Source organism: Protopterus annectens, chromosome 11.part0 (genome assembly GCF_019279795.1).
Source record: "Protopterus annectens isolate FY-2018-M chromosome 11.part0, PAN1.0, whole genome shotgun sequence".
Lineage (NCBI taxonomy): Eukaryota > Metazoa > Chordata > Ceratodontiformes > Protopteridae > Protopterus > Protopterus annectens.
Window position 1 is genome coordinate 179,513,550 of NC_056745.1, and position 23,588 is coordinate 179,537,137.

A 23,588-nucleotide genomic window follows, 5' to 3' on the forward strand; every position below is an offset into this window, starting at 1 on the left:
TTCAGCATGATAACAAGGAAATGGGGACGCCCAGACATAGATCTTTTTGCCTCCCCTCACAACTGCCATATTCAGAGATTCTGCACAAGGATTTATCACAAACAAGCATGGAAAGTGGATGCTCTGTCATTCAGCTGGAACAACCTTACAGTATATGCCTTTCCTCCACTGCCTCTCCTCCCCAAGGTACTCCTAAAGGTCAGACAAGAGAAGCCACAAATGGTTCTTATTGCCCCGGATTGGCCACACCAACACTGGTACTGAATCCTAAGGAGCTTGTCCCAAGGCTCAGCCTGGACATTGCCTCAAATTCCGCATTTACTGACCCAACAAAACAATCTGATCCTGCACAGCCAACTCAGAACTCTAAATCTAGCTGCATGGTGGATACTGTAACCATTCAGAATATACCTCTCTCTAAAGCAGTTATGGATGTCATTTTGGAGGCCAGGAGGCCCAGCACCAGAAAATCTTATGCAGAAAAATGGAAGAGATTCTGTGCTTGGAACCAGGCACAAGGAATTGACATGCTTGTTCCAAATATTCCTCAGATTTTACAATGTCTAACTGAGATGCTGGACAAAGGCCTATCCTTCTCATCAATTAAGATCCATGCCTCTGCCATTTCAGCTCATTATAATACAGACCCGCCTATTTTTTCATATCCATTGCTTAGGCAGTTTCTCAGGGGGGCCAAAAACATAAGACATCAGACATCGAAGGAGACCACCAATACCTGCATGGGACCTTAATTTATTCTTGGAAAAACTCACACTGCCTCCTTTTGAGCCAGCCAATACAGTTGAGATAAAATTCATATCGTGGAAAACAGCTCTGCTCCTAGCAATAACTTTAGCAAGAAGAGTCTCAGAGCTACAGGCTTTAATGGCTGTGGAACCCTTCATTATCTTCCATCCGGACAGGCTTTCTCTAAGGACAAACCCAACATTTATACCTAAGGTAGTGTCCAGTGTGGCTCTTAACCAAACCATTCATTTGCCTACCTTTTATCCAAACCTGCAGAATAAAGGGGAGAGACTTCTGCATTCTTTGGACATACACAGACAGTTACTCTTCTACTTGGACAAAACTAAAGCTTTCAGAAAGACTGAACAACTTTTAGTGGCATATGCTGCAGGATCACAAGGAAAGGCGATCTCAAAGCAGACTATTTCAAAATGGATAGGACACTGCATTCATTTCTGCTATTCACAACATGGTAAATCAGTGCCTAAGGGCATTAGACCACATTCTACCAGGGCAGCAGCCACCTCAGCAGCCTTCCTCAGAGGAGTACCAACCAAGGATATTTTGGAGGCTGCAACTTGGACTTCAGTGCACACTTTTACTAAGCACTACCACTTGCCTCTTTACTCTAAATCCAGAGCAGGCTTTGCCACTGCAGTTCTGCAGGGACTTATAGCCACTCCTAATTCTATTTAGACCCAGCCGCCCAACCTCAGCTTTGGGATTCAACCCAAGTGTAATGACTGCAACAGTAAAACACAATGAACATAGTACAGTCGTGTACCTACCATAAATGTAGATGTTCGAGTGTATTCACTGTTGCAGCCCAGGTTACCCACCCACCATCCCCCTTTTCTTTGCTGGGACTTATCTGTACTTCTCTATCCTATACAACCTATGTGGTGTATTGGCTTGTAGATGAAGGTATTGTTTATTTTAGTGCATGCTTTTATTAGCAATGTTTTTTTTAGCCTACTCTTTTGGGGGCACCTGACATCTGGGGCAAGAAAAACTGAAGAAAATGGCGTTGGCTGCATCTTTTATACCCCTGTCGCACTGACGTCAGGGAAGAGGTGACAGCAACCAATGCCAGACCAAGACTTTGGAATTCAGGCCAACTGTGGGTAGCCTGCCAGCAGGATAACCCAAGTGTAATGACTGCAACAGTGAATACACTCGAACATCTACATTTATGGTAAGTGTACACAACTGTACTTTTCATTGTCTGTCACTACTTTCATTGTCTGTCTCTGCCTCTTTTTTCTGTCTGCCTTTTTCATTCTTTTCTATTGCTGTTGCACTCTTACATGCTCTACAAAACGAGTTAAGCAGCGCACTCTGCTTAACTTAAGTTTAAAGTCACTTTTTCTCCAGCTTTGTGTTTTTAAGCATAATTGCTGTCATCCAGTTACTCACTTGAGAAAGAAAATAATGGCAGATTAATTTTTTTTCAGAGGCAGTGTGTGTGCACTTAACCTTCTGTTGTGTATAACAGTACAGGTGACACAGTGAGTACAGGTGACAGTTGTTGAATACCTAACATTTGCCAGTGGTCTCTCAGCTTTGCGATTATATTATTTCTGTGTATTTATTTATTGTATTAATTGTGTGTGAGGACACTTTTCAGTCATGACCACAGCAGAGTTTACAGTGTGGTAAAATTTACAACAAATTTTTCATCCAAAATTGGTTGCATTCCTTGTAAGATCTTAGTAATTATGTGGGTTATATTAGTTTTACATCAAACAGCAGGCGCATTCTTTAAGGGCTATTTACATAAAAAACTGGTATATATGGCAATGCAGTGAGAGTTAATGATAACATATGTGCAATCACAGTAAGCAAATTAGTTTATAAATCTATGTTGATAGTAATAAGGTGAAAAAAGGCACAGCATTTTTATGTGCATGTACAGAAACAAAGATTGATGTTCTTCGTGTTTCACTGTTGCAGTCATTACATTTGACCAAAATAATTCCACCAGTGCTACACCAAACAAAATCCAAAGAAAACCAAGTCAGTCCAAAAGAAAACCAAAAAGCAGCGTTTTAATAATCCAAATAAAACAGAGAATGGTTAAGCGCTTTCGTCTGTCGTCAGACATCTTCAGAACCACCCATATTAAACTCATAGTTCAGCTTAAAAACATTCACACCCCTCCAAAACAACCAATGCATTTAAAGAAACATGCTTACAATAAATACATGTAAAGAATTGAAATAATTTAAAATAGTACAAAATAGTTAAAAGTAGTTAAAACACTTACATTTCCAAAGCCCTTCTCTTTAATTCACTAGAAATAGAAATGTTATCATTTAACCCTGGTGGGTATGCAGCATCAAATTTAAGCTGCCATTTCATTTCCTTCCTAAGTAATTCATTTTCCCAATCTCTACCAGTGTCATGCAAAACCTGCTGTTCCAAAATTAAAAACACAAACTTATTAAAATTTAACAATGTAATGAATGTCGTGTGCACTTTTTGTTGTCCATTCTTCTAATACTGTAAATATGTTGATATATCCTTTGTTTACGGGAATTATTGGTTACAGCGCTTAACCATTCTCTGTTTTATTTGGATTATTAAAATGCTGCTTTGTGGTTTCCTTTTGGACTGACTTGGTTTTCTTTGGAAGTCATTACATTTGGGTAGCCCTCAGTCAGCCTGATTAACAAAGCCTTGAGTCCTGCTTCGGTGTCCGTCCCTTCTTCCATGACATCAGGGGTATAAAACATGCAGCCGACGCCATTACATCAGTCTTTCTTGCCGTGCGGTGCCCGAAGCAGAAGCAGTTCACAAGTGCCGGTCGGCTGACTCCTGAATTTTTTTTTTTCGAGTTTCAGAACCGAAGTCTTCCACTAAAGCTAAGCACCCTGTTGGGGAAACTTTTTCTTGCTCCTTACGGATGTCAGTAAAAGTTAATAATTGCATTACTTGTGGAAAGCAAATACCTCACAAAGATTTTCATTCGTACTGTATTCCTTGCCTAGACCCTGATCACAACGTACCTTTCTGTCGGTTTTGTGCTTTATTTAATCAGTGCACTATCCGTCGTCGGTATATTTTCGCCTCTAAATATTTCGGTTCTCCAGAAATGTCGTCGGTTAGCCATCGAACTACCGGTATTCCGAAAAAATGCAAAGATAAAGACAGACACAGGCCGCCGAGGTCCAAAGCTGCTGACAGCACTTCTCCTAAGCCAGTCGCCAGTTCGCCGGTACTCAGTGAGGTGCTTTTGCAGCCCCTAATACCCGCTACTTCTGATTCACAGGCCTCTACTGAGACCCATTTGGAGTCCGGTATGCTGTGAGATGCTTCAACTGTGGAACCTGCGGATGTCTCTATCTTGGATGGGTCTGGAGCCGCTGTGCAGGCACCGGCTTCTGAGGGTGTATTCAGGCCTACGGACTTGCATATTAAACTGAAGCCTCCTTCTTCATTTAGGCCTAAATCTCAAACCATGTCTAAGAAACCAATACCCTGGCCGCATGCTCAGGCCTCTATGCCTAAAAAACAAATGATAAGAATGGTTGAAGATCTTATAACTCTAATCAGGGAAAGCCAACCTCCCCCTTCTAAGAGACCTAGGACTGAAGTTGTTTATGAATCTTCTGAACAGGATTCTGACTTTTCTGATGATCTGGATTTGCCCTTATCTACTTATGAGGATTCTGATGCAGAGGACTCTATTTCCTCTGCTTCCCCTCCAGAGTATTTTTCCTTTGGTGAAACCTTACATAGTCTAAGGGAGCATTTCCACTGGGAAAGCCAGGATTTTTCTGATTCAAAAAAGAGGCTTAGGGATTTCTTAGTCCTGCCTCAGCATAGGCCTTTAGCTATACCTCCTGTACTAGACATTGTTGATGATGCCTTTTCAGAATCTAGTTTGGCCCCTGATTCTTTGCCTCCTGCTCCCAGAAAACCTGACAGATATTACAGAGTTTGTGATTCACACAAGTTCCTTTTTAAAAATCCTATTGCGGATCCAGAGACCATTTCACAGGGACCCAAGGGCTTTAAGGCTTCTACTGCTAAAAATCCTATCCCTTCTGATAGAGACACCAGGGCGCTGGATGAATGGGTTAAGTAGGTTTACACTTATGCAACTTTGGCCATTAGGGCTTTAAACTGCCAGTTTCATATGTTAAAGTATCAACAACATGTTATTGGATTGCTTAAACAGAAAATTATGTTGATTCCTGACTGTACTGAAAATAAAGAATTACAGGATTTAATGCATTCTGCTGAACAGGTTGGAAAACATACTTTGCAATGTGGACTGGATTCATTAGAGGCCTCTTGCAGGGCTGCTGTTACTGGGTCTGTGCTCAGAAAGCATGCTTGGCTTAAGGAGCAATCTTTGTCTGATCATGTTAAAGCTAAACTGTTGGATGCTCCCTTAAATCAGGACCGCCTGTTTGGCAACAAGGCTGAGGAAGTTCTTAAAAAGATGGAAGATAAAGCTAAATCTATGCAAACTGTTAAATATTTCTTACAAGTTCAGCCTCCTAGATTTAGTAGGCACTGGCCCTCTAAGAATTGGTCCTTTCCAGCCCCTTTCAGGTCTTCTCAGGCCAAATCCAGACACAGCAGAAACCCCAGGTTTCAGTCCCAGGGGACACACAAGACTAAGCAGTGGGGGGTTTCCACACCCAAATGTCGTAGTAGTAAGACTCCCCCTATGGAAAACTGTCTCAATGACTTACTTTTAAAACTTCCAAGCACTTCCCAACTGAATGCTCCTTTAGGTGGAAAGATTGGTCTGCAGGCCAAAAACTGGGAACTCATTACCCAGGACAAATGGGTTTTAAATATAGTGTCCCAAGGATACAGGTTTCACTTCCACACATTACCAACACCAAGCGGGTGGCCAGATCTACCCCCAAATCAGTGGGCAGAGGCCCAAAATCAAGTACTCTCTCTCTTAAGCATGGGGGATATCCAGTTGGTACCAGTAGAGGAAAAGGGACAAAGTTTCTATTCAAGATTTTTCCTGGTACCCAGAAAAGGCAATACATGGCATCCTGTCTTGGACCTTTCTACTCTAAACGCCTTTCTGGTGATTCCAAAATTCAAAATGCTGACTCTTCACCAGCTGCTTTCTATGCTAGGCAAAGATGGATGGTTGGCAACACTAGACTTAAAAGAAGCATCCCTGCACATCCCTATCAGGGAGTCTTGCAGAAGATACCTATGCTTCAAAGCAGACTACATGCACTATCAGTTCTCTGCACTGCACTTTGGCTTATCTACTGAGCCCACGGTATTCACAAAGTGCCTAGCTCCAGTCATTGCATTTTGCAGGCAAAGAAATATTCAAATATACCCATACCTGGATGATTGTCTAATTCAGGCAGAAAGCCAGGGCATAGTTTTGAATTGTCTGGCCTTTGTTCAAAGGGTACTGACTTGTCTGAGGTACACCATAAACAAAAATAAATCACACCTGGTACCCTGTCAGCAAATTATATTCCTGCGAGCAAGCTTGAATACAGCTTCCCAGATGGCTTTGCTCATGCCAGAGAAACGGATTCATTTGAACAACCTACTTTAAACAAGTGGCCACAAAAACCCAGTTATCTGCAAGGCAAATACTGCAAGCCTTGGGGTTCATGGCCTCCTGCATTCTTCTAATTCCATATGCAAGGCTGCATATGAGAAAACTACAATGGTATCTCAAAATCCTATGGTGTCAACATTCACAGGATCTAGAAGCAATGATTCCTGTCATACCTTGCCTACGCCTAGAGTTACTAGTTACCAAAACAGGGGACTACCATTCACACTTCCCCCTGCCACCCAAACCTTAACAACAGACACATCAGACTATGCATGGGGGGCTCACCTGGCAGGGAAGTACATTCAGGGCAAATGGAACCCAAGTCAAATCCACCTGCACATAAATCAAAAGGAAATGTTAGCTGTACAGAATGCTCTGACAGCCTTCAAGGACCACATCCTTCCAGGACAACTAATGGTAAAGACGGGCAACACCACTGTCATGTGGTACATAAACAAGCAGAGGGTAAACATTCTTACCCCCCCTGCAGACTAGCTATGGCATTATGGAACACAGCCTTGAGCTACCAAGTGAATCTACAAGCTCAATTCCTGCCAGGAAAACTAAAAACACTGGCAGACGGACTAAGCAGAAACCTCATGGACCCACACAAGTGGAAATTGGAACCAAGGATTTTCAACATGTTGATAAGCAAATGGGGGAGCCCAGATATAGACCTGTTTGCCTCCTCCCAGAACCATCAATTGGACAAATTTTGCATAAAGATTACCTAAACGCTAGCTTGGAAAGTGGATGCTCTATCCTTCATCTGGAAAAACCTATCAGTTTATGCCTTTCCTCCTCTGCCTCTGCTCTCCAAGGTACTAATAAAGATCAAACAGGACAAGCCAAGGATGTTTTTAATTGCACCAGACTGGCCACACCAACACTTGTACCCCCTCTTGCACAGTGTGTCATGCTTGGCCCCATGGCTCCTGCCTCATACTCCTTCCCTGTTGTCTCAGCAGGAGAACCAGGTCCTGCACCCTCAGCTGCAAACCCTGAACCTTGCAGCCTGGCTAATTACCTGATCTCTCCATTACCATCCCTCAGTAAATCAGTGATGGATATCATTTTAGAGGCAAGGAGGCCTAGTACTAGAAAACCTTATGCTGCAAAATGGAAAAGATTTTGTGCCTGAAACCAATCTCATGGGATGAGTGCAGCAGTGCCCAATTTACCTCAGATTCTACAATACTTGACTGAGATGCTTCATAAGGGCTTGTCCTTTTCCTCCATCAAAATTCATGCCTCAGCCATTTCAGCTCATTATAGCGCAGAGCCTCCCCTCTTCTCTCACCCACTACTCAAGCAGTTCCTCAGAGGGGCCAAAAATTTAAGGCCATCCAGGAGAGCTCCAACTCCAGCCTGGGACCTTAACTTTGTCTTGGAGAAACTCACTTGTCCTCCTTTCAAGCCAGCTGCTACTGCAGATTTAAAATTCCTTTCCTGGAAAACAGCTTTCCTTTTAGCAATCACTTTTGCAAGAAGGGTATCTGAATTACAGGTCCTTATGGCAGTGGAGCCTTTCATCATCTTTCATGCGGACAGGTTGTCCCTCAGAACCAGTCCCTCCTTCATACACAAGGTGGTATCCAGTGTGGCTCTTAATCAGTCCATTCATTTGTCTACCTTCTTTCCTAACCCACAGAACAAAGGGAAACAGATACTGCACTCCTTAGATGTGCACAGACAACTTAGATTCTACTTGGACAGGACTAAACCTCAAAGGAAATCTGAACAACTGCTGGTGGCATTTGCTGCAGGGACAGACGGGAAAGCTATTTCAAAGCAAACCATTTCAAAATGGATTGGCCACTGCATTAATTTCTGCCATAAGCACCATGGAAAACCTATCCCACAGGGCATCAGACCCCATTCAACCAGGGCTGCATCTACCTCTACAGCCTTTCTCAGGGGCGTCCCTACAAGGGACATCCTAGAAGCTGATACCTGGAGTTCTGTACATACTTTCACCAAGCATTATCTTTTGTCAATTTTCTCTAAATCCAGAGCTGGTTTTGCCACTGCAGTCTTGCAGGACCTTATAGCTGGTCCTAATTCTATTTCAATTACTCCCCCCCCCCCCCCAACCTTAGCTTTGGGAGTCTACCCAAATGTAATGACTGCAACAGTGAAACACAAAGAACATAGTGCAGTTGTGTACACTTACCATAAATGTAGATGTCCGAGTGTATTCACTGTTGCAGTCCTGGTTACCCTCCCTCCAGCCCCTTTCTTCTCTTGGCTATACCTCTACTCTCACTTACTATGCTCAAAAAGCTTTTTGGTGTATTTTTTTTTTTTTTTTGGAGGTATATCCTTGTATTTATAGATTTAATTGCTACCCATTAGGGGGGCACCTGACATCTGGGGCAAGAAAAACTGATGTAATGGCGTTGGCTGCATGTTTTATACCCCTGATGACCTGACGTCATGAAAGAAGGGACAGCAACAGACGCAGGGCCTAAGATTTTGTTAATCAGGCCGACTGAGGGCTACTGCAAGCAGATAACCCAAATGTAATGACTGCAACAGTGAATACACTCGAACATCTACATTTATGGTAAGTGTACACAACTGTACTTTCCCATTCCTGTGAGGAAAGCAGCCTTTAGCACAGTCGAGTACCTCATTCCCTAGGATGCTGTTCAAAGAACCAGCTTAGTTTCTGTTGCAGCTCACAGACATCATAAGTGCAAAACCCAGTGGTTTGCCTCTGTGTTGAGCAGTGGGAATCCTTGTCTAGGTTTGCTGTTTTCTAATGTCCTTCCATTTCAATAGAAATATACAAATGGGGATTGTCCATCAAAAAGTTCTGCTTGTCTGTATGTTGTAGCATACAAACTGGTGCGGTTGCTCACAATGTGGTTCACATTTGGTACTTACATATCTTAATGCCTGGTGTCCAGCCTAACTTTTAGAGTTTAGCACCCTTTACTTCCAGACAGAGTGAGTACCTTTCCACCTGGCCATTAGCAAGTCTTTGTTCTAAGTATTAAGGCCTATCTTGGAGACTTGCAGTTTTACCCTTACACTGCTGGATAGATTCTTTGGTTGAGATAGAATGTCTTAATTTGGATCCAATGTTTTCCTTGATAAAAGCAGCTCTGAATTTGGTCATCTGACTGTATAAAAAAAGATTTTTTATCAAATAGCAACTTGTAAAGCTTTCATGAACTACTCAAGTTCCTACACACACTTCCTCAGAATTAAATGTTGAAGCTCCCTTATTAACTTATTTTGTGACTTGTGGAAAGTATTTTTTAACTAAGGCAAACAATTTCTATTTCAAAAGCTTCACAGCCATCTAGCTAACTTCTCAAAATCATTACATGTTGTTCTGGTTCAAGAGGGAAGCAACCCTTAAAGTCAGTTTTGTTTAGAACTTGCCACTTATACGGTTGTGCACCAGCATAGAATTTTTTTGTAGCTAGTGTTTCTAAAGATATTCATGTACATGTGTAAATTACAAACACACACACATACTAAGACAGAGAAATTACTCTGCTTAAACGCTGTTAAAAGTATTGAATTGAAAGGGTACCATTAGCTGTCTTACAGGACTCATGCCTAAGACGTCCAGCAGAACTTGCTGTTGTCATTGCTGCTAGGTTCGTAAGAGCCTCTTGACAGATAATGTGCTGAATTTCCCCTGAAGAGTTATCTTTGCAGCTACAACCCCCAAACCCTAGCGTGGTGGTCAATATCAGGTTATACACACACACACATACACACACACACACACACACACACACACACACACACACACACACACACACACACACACACACACACACACACACACACACACACTCACACAAAGTCCTCTAATTACTTACTATTTGAACCATAGAGGGCTTCCTTTTTATTTGTTTGTAATATGATCTTGCTGTCGCCCTGCTGGAGGTTTCCTAGCTGAAAGGATAAGCCTGTTGAGGGGAAATCTCAAAACCTGTTTTAACCGTAGGATCTTGTGGCTCCAGAGGCTGTGACACCACCATGGTACGCTGGAGGTCTTGGATTTTGAGTCCCAAATGAGAGCTAATATTCTTTCACCTCTGTGGTCCCTGTATAGCCAGTAAGTTAGCAGAAGTATATTCTGATTGCAAAATGCTGGAGATGCCATTTTGTAAATGTAAACTCATGGAAACATAATTTTCATATACTATTTGGCAGCCATTTTAGTATCCCTAACTCAAGCTTTCATAGAAATATGGCTGCTATAGGTTGATATGAAGGTTTGTTTGGATAGGAAACCATGACAGAAACACAAATCTGAATTACCCCCCCCCCCCCCAAAAAAAAAAAAAACCACACACACACACGTAACACATTAAAGAAATTATGAAATGCACATATGTGGCATAGACAGATATAAGTATTTTCCATTTATTTTAACTACAACTGTTTGTAGTGTAAGTGATTTAATGAGGATTTTTCTTTCTCCAAGTTATAACCCCTTCCCCAGTTATGTAAGAAAACTTTTTGAAAAAAAAAAGCTATTTTCAGAGAGGGAAGAAAGTGAAATTCATAGCCTGTTTTAAAGGCCTGTTTTAAATAATTGACATGTAAAAGTGTGTGTGACATTTTTAATTGAAAGTTATTTAATTTTATGAATTCGTGCCTCTGAATATATATTCCTGCTGCTGCCATCTGAGATTCCATTGGTAAATTAATCTTTAATTCACTGCTGTGGGATATAGATCCAAGTAAACAAGTCTATTTCACATCACGCCTTTTCAAATAAAGCAATCTTTAATTTTCATTTACTTCAGACAGTTAAATGACACCATGTACTATAATGGTAGTTTAATCTGCTCTTGAGGACCCATGCATAAAACAACTTGGGTCGCATTTTCTGTAATGACATTTACTTGAAGTGTAGCCAGTGTCTGTGTTTTTTTAATATAAAATATTTATAGTTCTGAAGGCTTGATTTATTAAGTAGAGTCTAACTGTTAAAGCACTTGCTCAGAATTCTCATAGATATAATGCTTGCTTGGATTTAGAACACAGTCTGTGCTGACCAGTGTTTACTTAATTACAAGTTGTAGTTGGAAAGGAGGGCCCCAAATGGAGCCCTTATGAAAAATTAAGTGATTAATACTGTTGCAGTAAACCATAAGGTGGTTTAGTGAAGTCATCTCTGTTTTAGTGTACGCTTACAAGGCCATCAGGCTGGGGGCAATGCCAACTGCACAGCTCTGTTTAAGGCTGAATTATTTCCAAATCTGTACAGAATAATCAGAAGATGCAAATTACTCAAGAAATTTTCAGAGAACAGTTAGTGTTCTCCATGTGCTGTACACAGAGAACACAACTGGTACGATATGCCTGACATGATGGCAATCATTCAGTGCAGTCTAACATGTAGGAGCCTAAGCAGTACATATAAACAGTTTGTTTATTTTTCGGAATTCGTTGTTGGGTTAGTAGCCGGCTCCTTATACATGCCAGACACACTGAACTGCCATGCATGTGCTTAACCACATGCAGCTATGACTTGCTTAAGGTTTTTCTGAATCTGACTCTGGGTGTATCAGCATTCGTATTTTCCCATTGCTTTTAGCTGTTGTTTTTTTTTTTTTTATTTACTGCTGCATTTTTTAAAGATGTAATTATTCATTTGTGAAGTTACAGAGATAATGTGAATGCGTACATCTGTACATGTATACGCGCACCTCCATCTGTCTCTGTTGGCATATACAGCAGAAAGACAGAGGTACACAAACACACACACAACTGCACACGTGTGTGCTGAGGGCAGGTGATTTAAACTGTGCCATTAGTTCTAATCATTCAACAAAGTTACATTTCCATAGTAAGTTTCTACCACCACATTAAAATTCACAATAAATTTAACTGTAAATATATTATCCTGAAAAGAGCTACCCCCATAAAAAGCACACAACAAAACATGTTTACCTTGGAAAGTTCATTTTATTGTGTCTGAGGTATAAGTATGTATAAAGCGGGGCTAGCAAACATGTTAGAACTATTATAATATTTCTCCACAGTGCAGTAGTACTGCAGGGTTGTAAATTGCAAAGCTTCAAGTAAGCTAACAAGGTTAAACTCTGTAAGAAGGAGCTTTTCATGAGGTATGTTGTATATTACACCTGTAGAGCTCCTTCTGTTTGAAATTCTTTCTTGCTTTTCTGGAATAAATATACCTTTCTGCACCTCTGACGTAGATCTGTTGGTTTACATACCATTATGCCCCTACACTGGCAGACCAACTGGTGGCATCTGTTATCCTACTATGGCTGTATTCAAATTATTCACTGGCTGTAGAAATGGCTGAATACAGGCAGTAGCCATGAGTACTCTTATTTACAGATGAATGAACTATGGTTTGGATACATGTAGAACTTGTGATAGCTTTACTATAACTCATAGGTATCCTGAAATATCAGTAGTATCACGTACAGTTTGTTTTCGTAGGTGCTTACACATGATAGTTTTCATTTATAAATGGCAACAAATTGTGTAATCTTAGGTATTTTCAGTCTCATCGTCAAGATGGAAAAGACCGGAGCCCTGAAATTGACCCCACTGACCTGGATTCAGCCAATGAGCCTTGATGCTAGAGGATTTATCTGACAGAAAAGATGGGAATGGTGGAGTAGGCTTCGTCCTTGAGCATCACCTGGTAGAAGCCAGGCAGTGGCCCAGGTAGAAGAGACTGGACAGTAAGTGAACTCTTAAGGCCCACCATGCAATGCGTATACACTGTGGCTGATAATTTGTATATGAGAACATGCAGTTTAAAGTCCAGTGTTAAAGATCCTTTCGTGGCAAAGAACGACTCATCACAAAATAGTTCTACATAACAAGATATTTTACATGTCTAACACTAGACTTCCATATACATTACATAAGATTACGTGCAGATATATACAAAGTCAGCATATATTTATTTATATATCCCAGCACACATTTACTCTATCCATCGCCAGTATCATATGATTCCTAAACCGTACTCCCCAGAGTATGGGCTATTCCCACTGGGGTAACTTATACAACTGACACAATCAGATTGAAAAATAACTCTGTTGTATGGTAGGAAAAATCCTACCAGTATTGTAGTTCACCACAGTGCAGGCAATCGTGCTACCACAAATACAAGCTGTGTCCACACAGTGATACACAAATAGACAAGTGTGTGTGTATGTGTGTGTTTGTGTGTGTGTGTGTGTGTGTGTGTGTATGTACATATATATATATATATATATATATATATCTATGTACACAAACAGGTGTGTGTCAGTAGATATATATATATATATATGTATGTATATATATATATATATATATATATATATATATATATATATATATATATGACTAATGAAATGTCATGCATACGAATATCTGATGTACATTTAATGAAAAAAAATCTAATCTTTTTTCTAAAACAAATTGCCTAAACCAATTGCAAAAGAAATACTTTTTTTTCCTTTTCTGATCAGTGGTGACAATTAAAAGCAAGATCTTTAACTTGCAGATATAGTTATGCAATTTGTATGAATAGTGGTAACATTAGTGAATGAGTGCTTAGGACTCTAAGGTTTAGGGTTACGGTTAGGGCAGGCACAGAGGTAAGTGCTGGGCTCAGGTTAGCACATGGGTAAAGTGGGAAGGGTAAGCCATTCTCCTTCTGTTTTTATATAGGTATGTACTTTCCTTGTCTTCATTTGTGCTACATCATGTCTATGGTTTTTGTATCAGTCTTAGCTTCTCTGCAGAAACTTAACCTTTTTTTGTATGTTGTCAAGATGTACCTTTCTTGTGTTTGGTTCAGATCTAATGATGTTTTTGACTCTGTAGAACTGTGTTTTAGGAATATTTCTGATCACATCGCTAAGATGGTCATACCCTCTGTGTAAAATAGTACTTCTTTCTGCAGGTTTTCCAAAAATATTTGTGCTGAGAGTACCATTTGGTTGTTTACTGACAAGAATATCCAAACATGATATACAGAGAGGTACCAACTGCTGGACTAACTTTTAAGCCTGATATAGTGTCATTCAAATGTTAGATAAATAATTTTAATGGCTTTCCCACTTGTACTTAATACTATAGATCATGGAAGTCACTTGTCCGATGGTGATATTTGTAAATTTAGGCTGTGGGGGTCAAGGAAGCAGCAATTGTTTTGAATTGTGCAATTTATTTCAGTTTTGCAAGTACCTCTGAAGTTTGTGGAGTCAAGCATTTGTGATGCTAGCATTGGTCTTCCTAGATTTCATAGTAGTAGCTGTTTTCACATTTCACATTATGTCATCTGAAAAAAGAAAATCTCCATAAAATATGCTTCCCCAGATAGACATTGATGGCGTCTTTATAGATAATCTGTACCTCCCACCACCTTATAAATTAATTGGACATAATTCAGTTTGCCTTGCGCAACACAAATGTTCCTATTTTGTGCGATATGTAAAAATTCTACAATAAATTTATTCAGCAGGTTTCTTCACCTCTCTTCTACCAGAAGGTAATTGACTTCATACTCACCTGATGGGAGATTGGCGTGTAAAGGGAATTTTCATGCAAAGTGTCCAGTAAGCACCCAGCTTCTGTGTGAATTTAATTTAAAGTTTGTATAATTTTCTGGCTATTCTTTTTACAGGGTCTTACTCGAGAAACAAAAGTGTTTTAAAGTAGGCTTTCAGGAACATAGAACTGGTTTCAAATATTCATCTTTCTGAGGGTATTTTTCAATGCTTTATGAACCTTGAGAAGCATGTAAAGGTGGAGGGTGTTCTACTTGTAAGTGCCAGTATGTTTTATTACATATTAACCATGTACCACAGCTGTAACCAAACCTAATGATGGAGCCTCCGTGCGTGTAGTGCTCTTGAAGCAGGAATTGTAATAAACGTCTGCATTAAGAAGTACTACATCCAGTGACTTGATGAGTTTGTGTTGGTTCTGTGGAAAAAAAACATGGCAAGTTAAGTATGTATGCTTACAGTGTTCCAAAAATTAAAAGAAACACGGAAAGTGAATAGTACTATGTTTCAGTTTCTTGTATTTCCTGTAATTGTATTGCACGTCTGTGGCAGTAAGTTATTAGTTTACTATTGTTCAATTATCTGTGAATTAAAAGTAGTGAACTACTCATGAAGAATTCCTGACCCACAAATTCACTCTGTGGTGAATCACCCATACTGCCAGTTTTAACTGCTGTTACTGTCTTGATGTATTTAGTACAATTTCATGTGATCCAACAGAATATTTTCAGGTACACAGGTTTGTAACAATGGCTTGCAGTTAATATAGTTTGGGCTTGAGTCATTACATGAATCTGTATCCATGTGCCCTGGTAATGAATGCGTATGCATGTTGGATGGAGTACCTGAAGACAAAGTTACAATGACCACCAGCATGTAACCCCTTGTAAGACAGCCGTCCCACTCATCATGATAGTCTGATGGACATAGCATATGTTTCACTGGTTGTAATTAGTGTTCACTGCAACACCATACCTTCTGGCATGACAAATTCTTCTAGGTCATTTTGACTCACTACTACAGTCTGATAAAGAAGCCAGTAAATGCAAAAAAACAAAAGTCAGCACTGTCCCTTCCCATCTACCTGCAAATCCTGAGCATTCTATGGTATAGTGTTCAAGAGAGGTACACAAGTCCATAAAAAGCAGTTGCCACCAATATGAAGAAGTATTTATTCGTCACTAGTACAACGCAGCAAATACGAGGATAAAAACATTGAATAAAATCCAAAAACAGTAAGCACTTTCAGGTTACTACCCTTTTTCAGACAATGCATTACAAAAACTGGAAATCATTTAAAACCCTTCACAGCCAATCACTATTCAATATTGAGTCCACCTTTTCTTCAGGGCGGGTTAATAGGGATGACCTCATTGAGGCCAGGAAATCTGTGTGCTGTTAGTTCTATAATCCACCTAGTTTCTTCACACTCCATCCTGTTCACAATATCGCCCCCTCTGTTCCCTTTAGATATCAGTCTGATAACCAGGAATTTGAAATTATGACCTGCAAATGCTGATACATGCCCAAAAACAGCATGATGCTACTTTTTTAACCTAATGGCTGATAAGTGATTCAAAATTCTAGTTTTTAACATACAATTGGTCTTTTCTATGTAATAACAGTTGCAAGATTGGCATGTGGCTAAATATATAACATTCATAGATCTACAATTGGCACTCACAGCAAAATGGTAGTTTTTCCCAGTGCTGGGATGGGCAAACTCAGTATCTAAATTGATATAACAACAAGCCTTACAGGAACCACACGGTCTGTTCCCCTTCCTTGTCACTGTATGTCTATGGGCATCTCTACCTTCATTGCTCAACAAATCTTTTAGATTTTTATTTCTCCTAAAGCCAAAAGATGGCATGGTTCCAGCAATTGCACTCATTTTCTCATCAGAGGCTAATATCTTCCAGTTATTTCTAATTATATCACAATACCCATGTACATTATTACTATAACTCAGCATCAGCCTTGGAGCTTTGTTCTGTAATTTCCTATTTGAATTTGTTAATTCATCTAATTCCCTTGATTTAAACCATGGGTTCAGTCTACCTTGTCTAAATTTTTTCTGCCTAGCAAAAGTGTGACTCACCTTCTGCTCTCCATAGCCCCTTTCTGTAAAGTTGCGCTTTAGTTGTTCCATTTTTATTTCAAAGTCATCTTTCTCAGTGCATAGTCTGGAAACCCTGCCCAGCTGTCCCTTGACTATATTATTAAAAGTATACTGGGGATGCATGCTGTCCCGTGCTAGCAGGCTATTTTTCCAACATCCTTTTCTATAAAGTGTGGTTCTAAACCCCCCTGTATCCTGCAACAATCTTATATCCAGGAAGTCTATCTCTGTTCTGGAGAAGTTCAAAGAGAATTTAAGAAAGGTGGTAGAAGATCCTAAATAACTGACAAAACTAAAAAGTTCTGCCTCATCTACCTCCCATAACAGAAAAATATCATCCATGAAACACCTGTATAGATGTATCCTGTCCCTCCAATTATTTGACTGTCCTAACACAAAATTGTCGCTCCCAGAAAATTAGGACCAGGTTAGCATAGGTATTCGCATGGGGGGTGCCCATGGCTACCCCCTGTGTCTGTCTGTAGTGTTTGCCTCCACATATAAAGACATTATATTCCAGAACCATACTCAACAATTCTCTCATCAGTTTCAGTTTGTCCTCCCCCAGCACATTAATTTCCATTAATAAACATGTTACTGCTTCTATGCCATAGTTATTAAAGCGCTTGCTGTTTTTGGATTTTATTCAATGTTTTTATCTTCGGATTTGCTGTGTTGTACTAGTGACGAATAAATACTTCTTCATATTGGTGGCAACTGCTTTTTATGGACTTGTGTTGTTGTTTGCTGTGAGCTTTTGCCTTTAGTGAGATCTTCCTGTTTCTTGGACTTTATCTTGTTCGAGAGAGGTGATGCTCTAATTTCATGAAGATGCCACATTTACTCATAGCAACAGGTGCACAAGAGTTGGAAGCCACCCACACATACCAAATGTTATGTGTGGGGAGCAGTTTGGGTGGACTAAAGAGTGTCTAAAAGGTGCAGCCACCACTTCCAAAAATAACTGATGTACCTGTGGGAATGGCAGATGCCACACCTATTCCAACACCTGTTTTGGCCAAAGCGAGCAAAGAACCCTTACTTGTACCTCTGGTGATAGCAGAGAGACATCTTTAGACATGACAGTTGCCTGACTTCCTTATTGTTCACCTCAACATAGTCCACTTACTCAACTAAAACACTGTGTTGGATAGGAGCAAAACATATTTTGTTTTCTCTGGAAAACAGAAACCATGTACTTTCACAGAATGCCTGGTAGCCTACATGGTCTCCTTAGTCAAAAAATGACAATGTACCCTGATGGTAGATTGCTGCCTACTGATAAAATACTGTTCAGCGAATAATGTCTGTTTTTTCTACTGTAAAAATACAATTTGTGCATGTAGTTGTTAGCATAAGAAGGAAATTGTGGTATGCTGCCTATAAATTTTTTCATTAACGTAGCTAGTACATATTCTGCTATAAAATACAATTGATTAGTTTCCTCCCCAAACAGAATCTGAGTATTTCCTTCATGATAGTATGTTACTTCTGCAAAGTTGCATCTAGAAATTTCTGAACTACTAAGACATGAATGTTGACCTTACTGTAGCTGCTTTTATTTCATAGTCTGGACTTATTTAACCTGTTGGAACAGTTTAAAACATGTGCGGTTATATGATCAGGACAGAGCATTTCCAGTAATTTATCATTAATATGGATATGAGGTGTCATAAAAATTGAACACTGGCATTTTTAATGTACTGCCACTAGCAAATGTGAGCATATGCATTACTTCATTAAGAGAGCTTATGATGATTTGTGTGGGCAGCCAGTGATATTCAGTCCAAGGTTAATTAAAGGCCATTCAAGATTCAGATCACATTTTTGTAAGTCCAAGTTTTTAGGTCATTTATGTTTGCAAAGGTCAGATACTGAACAGGATTGGTGAAGCTGCAGGCGTATCTTTACTTAGCGCCGTGCAAGACATGACAGTTTTTAGCTATGTCTCCAGTCCTATAAAAGAGGTCACATAATTATATTCCTACTGATCTTTGCACCAGTGTGGGGGCAGGGTTATAACTTAGTCACTACCGGGATGAGAGTTGCATCTTCTGTTCAGATCTTGAATTAATCTTTCTTAATTTGTTTTATTTCAGGGCAAGGTGAATACCGAGCCATTCAAAGAAGGTGACATTGTAAAGCAGAAAGAAACAGGAAAAGTTTGGATATTTTTCCCACAGCTAAACCGTGACTGGTAGGTGAATGTTGTTGCCAGTTGCAGCTTTATGATATGCATGCTGTTCTAGTAAATTCTAAAGTAATTCAGCAAATGTGCTTATAATTTTTTTTCTGGAAGTTTTGTATGAGCTGCAAAACCTTTCTTTTTTAGGAAATATCTGACATTTTAAACATGATACTACTAAGCTGTTATTAGAGTTTCACATACTGCTTGTACGATTATGTCTTAATAGTGTTATTGGTAGTTACTGCTGCTCATAGCAATAGGTGCAATAGGTGTTGAGAAACAAGGTATATGTTGAAAAATTTGTACCAAATCTGTGGGGTAAATTTTTGACACATTTCTTTCACCGAGCAGTTTGGTGCTCACAGTTATGTGTCTTATGGTGTTGCATGCCCAAATTAGCATTTTTGATGCCTACTTGCATTTATAGTAAAAATATTTACCTTTATAATAACCTACAACTCAAGCAGATCTCAAATACCGACTGTCATGGCACTAACAGCAGAAACTCTTAAATTCAGAAGGTCTTCTGTTTGTAAATGTTGAATATGAATTACTTTACCACTGGCACAAGGCTTATTTTTTCCTTTTTCTTGGAAAGTTAGAAAAGCAATATTAAGTTGTAGTCCAAGGTTAGTTAACAGTTAGTTTGGGAGTGCTTTGTTCTTCTACAAGTTACTTAATTTCTTGTCTTGAAGACACATATATTGCTTGCTGTTTTATGGTATGTGCAACACTGGCTTACAGTACCTATTTTGAGGCTGAATTCCTACACATAGTTATCAACACCATGACTTCTCAGTTAATTTCCTTCTCCACTGAGGTTCAAACCAAATTAAAGTGCACTATATGTCACCATTTTCAGCTAAATCTAAGACTGTGACGTTCATGAAGTCCAAATGCAACAAATGTTATATGAAAAAGATAGAGTGAGCAGGAACCAAGCTGCAGTCCCATTTTCTTAATTATGAACACTTAAAATAGGAATTAAACCAACTTGAAGAAGTTACAATTTAAAATTTAAACATTTTAAAAGATTGAAACAATTAAAAATGACTCCATGTCAATTGTCATGCAAACATAAGTGCAATTTAATGTAACTATACAAATGTTTTTGCAGGCAGATGAGAGTAGTCTTCCCCTCTCATATAAAATCTTTCAGCTCTTTATAAATTACTATCCTCAACTTCTCCTCTTGTTGATAAAAAATATGCCTGACCTGTGTATAAAACTAAAGGGACTAAAAATATTTTAACTGCTTGTATCTTACCATTGTTATCCACACAACAGAGATTCCATTTCCTCAGTTTTTGTATCATCTTTTGTTAATCTCTTCCCACATATCCTTAGCTGCCACACCAGTATAATTTTTAATCCAACTCCTAAGTACTCCATTTTCTCATGTTCCCATAAGTATGTATATTGCTGACTAATTAGTATGTGGTTACATCGTTTACCACTATTGCTTTTGTTTTAGCTTCATTAATTTTGTACTAAAAGTTTCTGCACTCTCTAGAGTTATTATCAGAAGACAGTTGCTTAACAGCAGTCTTTTTAAACTCTTGCATATTATAGGTAATCCCTTATTTTCTGTTTAGCATTCTGCAGATGGTCCTCTTCTTGTTCTGTGAGATTCAACGTATTTTGCAACATTTTAACATTTGTCAGCCCCTTCAAGTAAAACCCTATTTTTAAATTCCACTTTAATTTTATCCCACTCCCTAGCTATACTTTTAGAATACATTTCTATCTTCTCTAATATCTCTTGAATAATTTCCACTGCCCATTACTTAAATTCCTCTCTTTCCAACAAATAGGTGGGAAAGCGCCAGTGTCTCATTTTTATTTCATTACCTTGTGTTTTTATTTTAGTTATTATTGGTGCATGATCTGAAATAGTTATTGGGTGTGTATCAAGACCTTCAATTAAATGCACATGTTCCTGTGAAATGTAAATTCTGTCCAGCCTAGCCCAGTTTTTTCTATCTTGGGGAATAATATGTAAATTCACTCCAAACTCCTCATACTGAATTCATATCTTCCTTGCCAAATATTGTTATAAATTTCTTTAAAAATCTACCCTTCCCTTCAGGCCCCCCAGACACATATTCAGTGTAGTAAATCAAATTCCAGTCCCCACCTATAAGTAATATTCCTTGCTGAAAGCTGATTATTTCTCCCAGAATTTTCTTAAGCTCCATTATAGCAGTTTTCAGTGGAATATAAATACATGCCATTGTAATCCTTCTTCCAGGCCAGTAGGCCCTTAGTACTACAAATCTGCCATTATCTTTTATATTTTCTTCTATTATTATTCGAGCTCCTCTTCCAGTTAATATAAGTACTCCTGTCTTCCTTTGCACCAGGTATTCTGCTGAATAACCATCCTGAAAACCCTTCATCAAATTCATATGTTCAGTTCTTTCCAAGTGTGTCTTCTGAAGCATAGCTATTTGCACTCTACATTTTTAATATAGTTCACTACTCTTTCTTTTTGTATTTATCTGTGAGAACATTAACATTTAAAGACATTATAAAAAAAGTTGTATTCTTGAGGGATTATTATTCCCACCATTTATATATAACAGCTTTTTTTGTTAAATGTCTGGTTCCAGCTTTTGTGTTACATGCATGCACCATTTGGCAGGTTAATCTTTTAAACAATAGTTCATTTTCATCTCCATTGGAGCCTATGATACATCTTTCAGAATTGTTTGTTTTATTGAAAACCCTCTAACAAAAATACGCACACACACACACACACACACGCAATACCCCCTAAAACCTATTAACTTAATAATAATACACAAAACTATGTACATAATAACAAACTTCTAAACTGATAGCTACACCCACAGGCTAGTGGCAACCAGAAAGAAAGGTCATTCATACTAAGATGCATTACACAGCATCTGCTTTTAGCAAGTGATGTCTGGTTTTGTCTTATCTTTACAGCTACAAAAACACTTGAATGATTTCAGGAAACATTTTCTCTAAGCCATTTCTCTTTATCAGATTGTTTTCTAGTGACATGCAAACTACACAAAAACTGATAAGGACATTGTGTTTACCATAAAAAAGCCTTATAATATTCAATATTTTTTTTCATTTATATGCTATGTAGTAAAGTTGTTACTGAATAAATCCTAGGGTTAAGATAGTCATTTTCCTTTGCAAGCATGAGCAAAAGCAAGCTAATTTTCTTTTGTCATGTTCTCTTAACCAGACCTTTCCTCTCTCCTCGCATTACAGTGGCTACACTTCTTAAAACTGAACAAGGAAAAGGAGAGAAGAGAGAAAAAGAAAACAGCACGTGTTTATATTAGTATCCCCAGTACATTAGAAAAAAGAAATGAGAAAACTCTACTTTATAGCTTGCTAAAAAACTCATGCAGCATTTAAACATTACCATTAAGAAAAAAAACTCCTTTCTCCTCCCCTCTCCAAAGTAGTTCTCTAAAGATTAATGACATAATGTAGAGCATATGCTTTAGAGTCCCCTACAAGTTTAACAAAGTCCACAAAAATCCAGTATTTCCAAATTGTCTTGTTCTGCCGTGTTTCACAAGTATAATTATTGTTTTGTAAACCCACATTTGTCTGATTCCAAGTTACTGATTTTATTCTCTGAACATTAATAACATGAAGCAAGGGTATATGCTTTAAAATTCACTACAAGTTTAACAAATTCAAGGAAGTCCAATATTTTCAGTTTTCTTGTTCTGTCATGTTTCCCAAATGTAATTATTGCTTTATCACCCCACACTTGTCTATTTCCAGGTTAGTAGCTTTAATCCTGTACATTTCCATCTCCCAAATCCTTTTTACTGTTTCATTTTCAACATATTCCCAATTACTCTAGTCAATTTTTTATGTTTTCTTCCTTTTCTCAGGCAACTGAAACTATGGAAAAGATTTCACGGGCTCAGTCTCTCTGTAGTCCTTATCACCAAGAGAACACAAAACAGAACCTCCTCCTGACTGACAGCTCACCCTTTGTTGAACAAACTTTTGTATTTCTTCCTTAGCATGTACTTCATCAAAAAATGATTTTGTCCTTCCAGGGAAAAACACTTTGATGGTTGGGTACAGCAGTTTGAATCTCACGCCTGCTTTTCGACATTCCCTAAATAATGGAATGTATTTACTTCCTCTTCTACCTGGTGTACACTGAGTAATCATTATCCACAAACACTCTTTACTTCTCACACTTTTAGCACTTTGTCATTCTACCATAGTTTTGTCAGACTCAGCTCCTTCTGCCAATAAGACTGCATCTTCAATATTAAAGGTCTAGGTTCTTTTTTAGTAACCAGATTTGAAGCATACGCATGATGTACCCTTTCAGTTAACAGCTCATGCTGTGGAATACCAGTCCAGTTGCTCATTTGAGATTTCACAAAATGAATGCAGTGTGTTCCTTCCAAACTTCTCGTGTACAGCATAAAATCTCAG

At 38.8% G+C, this 23,588-nt stretch overlaps 1 protein-coding gene across 4 annotated transcripts in view; it reads left to right on the top strand.

The window, feature by feature from the left end:
* TSPAN9 (tetraspanin 9) overlaps positions 1-23,588 on the top strand; it is a 2,052,609-nt gene that overhangs the window by 950,964 nt on the left and 1,078,057 nt on the right. For all 4 annotated transcript variants that reach the window (XM_044087579.1, XM_044087580.1, XM_044087581.1 and 1 more), the window contains one exon: positions 19,048-19,145. The gene's annotated coding sequence lies outside the window, so the exon portion shown is untranslated. The remainder of the gene's footprint in view (positions 1-19,047; positions 19,146-23,588) is intronic.